Genomic DNA, 6,767 nt, shown 5'->3' with positions numbered 1-6,767 from the left:
CAAACCCGAATACCTTTGTGTAATCGTTTTTCATAAAGTGTAATTGTATTATAGCATGTCCCCTTGATGGTTTTCTTGATACGTTATATGTGCTCTTGTTTGTATTGTATGTAGTTTTGTTGTTCAAATAAAACGTAAAAGACACAACTTTCCAGATGCGGCTGCTGTAAAAATAAAATGACATCAAGGGTGCTGTACGCAGAGGTCTGAAACCTGCTCCACAGAAGATCTTTATCCAGAGGTGTTAAAGAAGTCGAGATCTCGCCATGAGAGGGGAAGCATCTCAGAAAAAGCAGGTGCAGTCGGTTCCACGGTCATAACGCCACTAAGTCGGGCGACAAGAGCAAAACCCACCAGGCTTCCTCCAGGCAAGTAATGAGATAAAGAGACAGCATGCAGCGGGTAGTGTGGCCGAGTGGTCTAAGGCACTGGATTAAGGCTCCAGTCTCTTCAGGGGCGTGGGTTTGAATCCCACCGCTTCCAGGTGCTTCTGTCGAGACCCCCTTTCAGCTGGCTTCAGATGAAAGGGAGGGAACTGCTTTTTGGCAGTCTCTCGAGAAACTAAGCAAAGTGTTTAAAGATACTTTCTCAGCTTGACATCAAGGCACAAAACAAAAACCTTCTTGCGTCTTCTCAACCCAAAAGCGCTTTGCCATTTTTTGCGTTATGCAGGGAACGATGTCTGCCCAGATCACTTTTGCGTCAATGCAAATCGTAGTGTGCCCTCCGTTTTAATGTTGGCTGTGCTGGCGTGCTGCTTCTGTCTGTGAAACTTGAATGTTCTGCTTCTTCACACCAAATCGTCGGCGGGGGTTGAGCTTGTTAAATCTTTGTGCATAGCGCTCCTTTGGAAGTACTTTGTCCAAGTTCAAAAGCAATCGTGGGATTTACTTCATGCGTGCAAAAAGCATGCCTCGCACGACAGATTTAAATGGGGAATGGAGCCTGCTTCTTGCTGTTTTTCCTGTGGTTGCAGTTACAAAGTTGATCGTGCTTTCACATTCTGTTAACAGTATTCACTGGCTGAGCTTTATCAGTTGGTTCGTAAAGGAATCTCTGCTTCGGTTCCAGAAAAGTCATCTGTAGTGTGTTTTTTTCCGTGCCCATGGCAGTCTTTTAAAGCTGGTAGTAATGGCGGCGAAGTTAATTTTTTATCCTCTTTAAAAGAATAAGGACGGGCTGGGGCGAGCTCCATTTACCACTCTTTCAGCTAACCGCCGAACTCGCGAACTGATTACACTGCAGAGCCACGGGCGCCTCGCTTTTCTCCATTCTCTGGGTTAGGGTGAAAAAAAACTTTGCTGGTATTAGCTGGCCTGCTGGGAGTTCCTCTTCTTCACTGATAAGCAAGATTTGTGTTTCATCTTTCGCAAGCTGTATAGATTTCTTTCAAAACAAGTTGTTCCAGAAAGGAAACGGACACTTGCATTCACCTGAATTAAAAGGCATGGGATTTGCCCATAAGGATAAATTCTGTACAGTAAGACAGGAAGAAAGGCACCGCTGGGAATCGGACCCAGGATCTCCTGTTTACTAGACAGGCGCTTTAGCCAACTAAGCCACGGCACCGGCAAAGTGCTGTCCTTTGACAGCCACTTGGACACGTCTCTACTGCTCTGAGACATCTGCGTTCGGTGTGCACCGAGCCTGCTCGCCTTGCAAGTTGCCTCATTTACATGCGATAGTTCCACCACTAAGAGAAAGGATGAGAAATGGCTTTTATCTGTCACTTTTCATGTCAGAGGATCTCAATCTGCTTTCCCTGTACAAGAGGATGTCCAACTCATGTAGCTAAAGACGTAGACGACAGTGCTCCACTGAAATCTTGATCTCACAACCCTCGGCATGACTCCGCTGTGTTCCGCTTTAGACAAAGGGGGGAAAAGACTTCTTTCATCACACGTTTTGCACTGTTTACGGTGTTTGCAGTGCTCTTTCTTAAATGAAAACCAGGAATCGGCACCATATGAGGTGAGACTAGATAATATTGGAACAAGTAGCCTCGCCATTCCATGCGTGACGTGAGCAAAGTGTAATTCCTGTCTTTATAGTGTGCTTGTTAGAGACATAGCTGGCACCCAGAGCGCTTTAAATCCGGGAGTCAGCAGCCCAAGACAAGAGAGTTTCCTTCGTCTATGTTTTTTGCGTGAAGGGGGAAACCATGCGTGTGCTGCAAACGATCTTAGTATCGAAGTGCCGTCCCACATAACCGATCCGAACAATCTGCTTTACAGAGGAGCACTGCCGGAGCTTATCGTTGGCAAACTGAAGACCAGGCTGACCTCTTCTGTGACTCTTGAACACTGAGTTTCTAGGTTGTGAATTCAAGCTCCACGCTGGTGGGAAATTCCATAGGTAATGATCACATTTTCTTGCATGCTAATCAAAAGAAATATTAAGAAACTTTTCCCGATACCAGTTTTTTACAAAAGTAAAGGCACATGGCACATGTGTGCCACATCACGTCCGAGTTTAGTGACAACTACCTCAGAGATTGTAAGCTGGGTAGTCTCAGATCAGATCACTTTTTTTATCAAAGGTTCAAGCAAACCCAAATACTTTTGCAAGAGACATTTCAGAATCCCAGACAAATCCAGTACGATTGCTGGATCCTTTGAATTCGACTGAACTATAGCACAGATCTGCAGTCCACCATTAGAATACTGTGGGTGTGCTGTATAAGCCATACCGCCCAAAATAGTTCTAAAACAGGAGAAGCATCCTCGTTTAGGAATGTGGTATAAAGTGAAATGGTCTGGGAAGAGTCCTACATTTGAACAGTTCAAAATAGACGTAAAGGGGTATTTACGGACTCTTTCGAAATGTAAGAACAAGCTGTGCGGACCTTATCTTTATTTACCTTGTGTAATCGTTTTTCATAAAGTGTAATTGTATTATAGCATGTGCCCCTGACGATTTTCTTGATACGTTATATGTGCTCTTGTTTGTATTGTATGTAGTTTTGTTGTTCAAATAAAACGTAAAAGACACAACTTTCCGGATGCGGCTGCTGTAAAAATAAAATGACATCAAGGGTGCTGTACGCAGAGGTCTGAAACCTGCTCCACAGAAGATCTTTATCCAGAGGTGTTAAAGAAGTCGAGATCTCGCCATGAGAGGGGAAGCATCTCAGAAAAAGCAGGTGCAGTCAGTTCCACGGTCATAACGCCACTAAGTCGGGCGACAAGAGCAAAACCCACCCGGCTTCCTCCGGCCAAGTAATGAGACAAAGAAACAGTGCACAGCGGGTAGCGTGGCCGAGCGGTCTAAGGCGCTGGATTAAGGCTCCAGTCTCTTCGGGGGCGTGGGTTCGAATCCCACCGCTGCCAGGTGCTTCTGTCGAGACCCCCTTTCAGCTGGCTTCAGACGAAAGGGAGGGAACTGCTTTTTGGCAGTCTCTCGAGAAACTAAGCAAAGTGTTTAAAGATACTTTCTCAGCTTGACATCAAGGCACAAAACAAAAACCTTCTTGCGTCCTCTCAACCTAAAAGCGCTTTGCCACTTTTTGCGTTATGTAGGGAACGATGTCTGCCCAGATCACTTTTGTGTCAATGCAAATCGTAGTGTGCCCTCCGTTTTAATGTTGGCTGTGCTGGCGTGCTGCTTCTGTCTGTGAAACTTGAATGTTCTGCTTCTTCACACCAAATCGTCGGCGGGGGTTGAGCTTGTTAAATCTTTGCGCATAGCGCTCCTTTGGAAGTACTTTGTCCAAGTTCAAAAGCAATCGTGGGATTTACTTCATGCGTGCAAAAAGCATGCCTCGCACGACAGATTTAAATGGGGAATGGAGCCTGCTTCTTGCTGTTTTTCCTGTGGTTGCAGTTACAAAGTTGATCGTGCTTTCACATTCTGTTAACAGTATTCACTGGCTGAGCTTTATCAGTTGGTTGTAAAGGAATCTCTGCTTCGGTTCCAGAAAAGTCATCTGTAGTGTGTTTTTTTCCGTGCCCATGGCAGTCTTTTAAAGCTGGTAGTAATGGCGGCGAAGTTAATTTTTTATCCTCTTTAAAAGAATAAGGACGGGCTGGGGCGAGCTCCATTTACCACTCTTTCAGCTAACCGCCGAACTCGCGAACTGATTACACTGCAGAGCCACAGGCGCCTCGCTTTTCTCCATTCTCTGGGTTAGGGTGAAAAAAATTTTTTGCTGGTATTAGCTGGCCTGCTGGGAGTACCTCTTCTTCACTGATAAGCAAGATTTGTGTTTCATCTTTCGCAAGCTGTATAGATTTCTTTCAAAACAAGTTGTTCCAGAAAGGAAACGGACACTTGCATTCACCTGAATTAAAAGGCATGGGATTTGCCCATAAGGATAAATTCTGTACAGTAAGACAGGAAGAAAGGCACCGCTGGGAATCGGACCCAGGATCTCCTGTTTACTAGACAGGCGCTTTAGCCAACTAAGCCACGGCGCCGACAAAGTGCTGTCCTTTGACAGCCACTTGGACACGTCTCTACTGCTCTGAGACATCTGCGTTCGGTGTGCACCGAGCCTGCTCGCCTTGCAAGTTGCCTCATTTACATGCGATAGTTCCACCACTAAGAGAAAGGATGAGAAATAGCTTTTATCTGTCACTTTTCATGTCAGAGGATCTCAATCTGCTTTCCCTGTACAAGAGGATGTCCAACTCATGTAGCTAAAGACGTAGACGACAGTGCTCCACTGAAATCTTGATCTCACAACCCTCGGCATGACTCCGCTGTGTTCCGCTTTAGACAAAGGGGGGAAAAGACTTCTTTCATCACACGTTTTGCACTGTTTACGGTGTTTGCAGTGCTCTTTCTTAAATGAAAACCAGGAATCGGCACCATATGAGGTGAGACTAGATAATATTGGAACAAGTAGCCTCGCCATTCCATGCGTGACGTGAGCAAAGTGTAATTCCTGTCTTTATAGTGTGCTTGTTAGAGACATAGCTGGCTCCCAGAGCGCTTTAAATCCGGGAGTCAGCAGCCCAAGACAAGAGAGTTTCCTTCGTCTATGTTTTTTGCGTGAAGGGGGAAACCATGCGTGTGCTGCAAACGATCTTAGTATCGAAGTGCCGTCCCACATAACCGATCCGAACAATCTGCTTTACAGAGGAGCACTGCCGGAGCTTATCGTTGGCAAACTGAAGACCAGGCTGACCTCTTCTGTGACTCTTGAACACTGAGTCTCATGGTTGTGAATTCAAACTCCACGCCGGTGGGAAATTCAATAGGTAATGATCACATTTTCTTGCATGCTTCTGTAGGGTTTGGGCATTTACTTGGACAATTATTAATTGTAGCAGTAAATCACAAAATTGATTCTTTTGATGGCTTTAGAATCCAACCATGCAATATAACTCAAACAACGCACACACAGGTACTAATACACGAGGATACATTTATTAATACATAGAATATGCATATAAACAGATCTTATCGAGAGGGTTATCAGAATACAAAAGATATATATTCAGTCAGTTACAAAGAGTTACATATATCAAGAGGACATACATTCAGTATATCATTCATTTAGACCGTTTCGTAATTGAACTTGGTTATAACTTCTACATTAGATACTCAAAACAAGTACATAACTCTTGTTGGGATAACAATTGAATTCTCGAGCAGTAATGCAGTGAAGTTGAATACTCATCCAATCTCTGGGGATTCAGATCTCCTGCGGGCACAAAGAAACAGTTGCAGGCTGTTGCTGTCCAATCTGCGCTCTCTGGCTCGGTGCCAGGCTGTGCTGTGCGGCTTGTGACGGTGCGCTGCTGATGCTCTCTGAATACTGGCTAGTTAGTTTTGGCTGAAATTAGCGAAGTTTGTGCACAGGAGAAAAGATGACTGTGAGTCCCAGCAGGTCAGGAAGAAGACCAGTTCGTTCCTGATGAAGCGCTAGTTCTGAATAGTAATTCAGCTGTCCACAGTTCTGACCTTTTCACCAGGCCTGCTGCTGGTGCTAACCTCGGGTGGATCCTCTGGTTACTCTCTGGCAACCTCCGCTCTCGACTCTTAGAACAAAGGAAAGTTCTGGCACTCGGACACACTGGCCGTTCCGTGGTTGTCCGGGCTGAGTCTCAGGATGGTCAGGAGGCGCGCTGCGAGAATGTCCTGCCCTTGGGAGCCTTCTGCTCCTGGGCCGTCCTGCCCTGGAATTCTCCTTTGAATTCCCTTTAGAAAAGTCCACAGAATTCTACACTTAAGGCTCTCTGTGTTGCCTGTTTTTACCTGGAAGAACTTCAGCTCGTTGATTGGCTGAAAGTTCCATGGGCATCAGAGTCCCACGTGGGTTACTCGGCCCTACCAGTCCCTGATTGGTTGATCAAGGTGAGATATGAGTCACTTACTCCTGACACTTAGGAATGCAATCCAGATGTCCATCTGGCACTCCCTAGACAGATAGGCGCCAATGGATGCCTATTGATCATGATAGCCAGGCTTAGCTAAGTGCACCCCCCCTTGGGAGCTGTCCCTTATCAAAAGAAAACATCTTTAAATCAGCCTGCATGAATAGTTTCTCTGTGGCTGCACCACAGAGATGAACAGAGAGATGAGGCCTCATTTGGGAAAGCACTGAAACACTTAATTCTGTCTTATTAACAAGCATTGCCGCTACACTGGGATAGGACATTCCACACTGGAGTATTATTATTGAGAGACAGGATCACTGTCTGTTCCCCAGGCTGGGGCAGGAGATCCCACACTGTATCATTATTATTGAGAGACAGGCTCACTGTCTCTTCCTTAGGCTGGGAAAGGAGGTCTCACGCTGTATTATTATTATTGAGAGACAG

At 45.5% G+C, this 6,767-nt stretch overlaps 3 non-coding genes across 3 annotated transcripts; 2 read left to right on the top strand and 1 right to left on the bottom strand.

The window, feature by feature from the left end:
• Nucleotides 1–401: 401 nt before the first annotated feature.
• On the top strand, nt 402–483 carry trnal-aag (transfer RNA leucine (anticodon AAG)). Its single transcript has one exon. It is a non-coding gene; the product is annotated as a tRNA-Leu (tRNA).
• Nucleotides 484–3,247: 2,764 nt separating this feature from the next.
• trnal-aag (transfer RNA leucine (anticodon AAG)) lies at nt 3,248–3,329 on the top strand. The gene has a single exon. It is a non-coding gene; the product is annotated as a tRNA-Leu (tRNA).
• A 1,012-nt stretch (nt 3,330–4,341) lies between these two features.
• trnat-agu (transfer RNA threonine (anticodon AGU)) lies at nt 4,342–4,415 on the bottom strand. Its single transcript has one exon. It is a non-coding gene; the product is annotated as a tRNA-Thr (tRNA).
• Between the last annotated feature and the right edge of the window lie 2,352 nt (nt 4,416–6,767).

The sequence above is a fragment of the Lepisosteus platostomus genome, chromosome 5 (assembly GCF_059453375.1).
Source record: "Lepisosteus platostomus isolate fLepPlt1 chromosome 5, fLepPlt1.hap1, whole genome shotgun sequence".
In the NCBI taxonomy this organism is placed as follows: Eukaryota; Metazoa; Chordata; class Actinopteri; order Semionotiformes; family Lepisosteidae; genus Lepisosteus; species Lepisosteus platostomus.
Note: the sequence above shows the minus strand (reverse complement) of the source record. Positions and strands in the feature narration are given on the sequence as shown.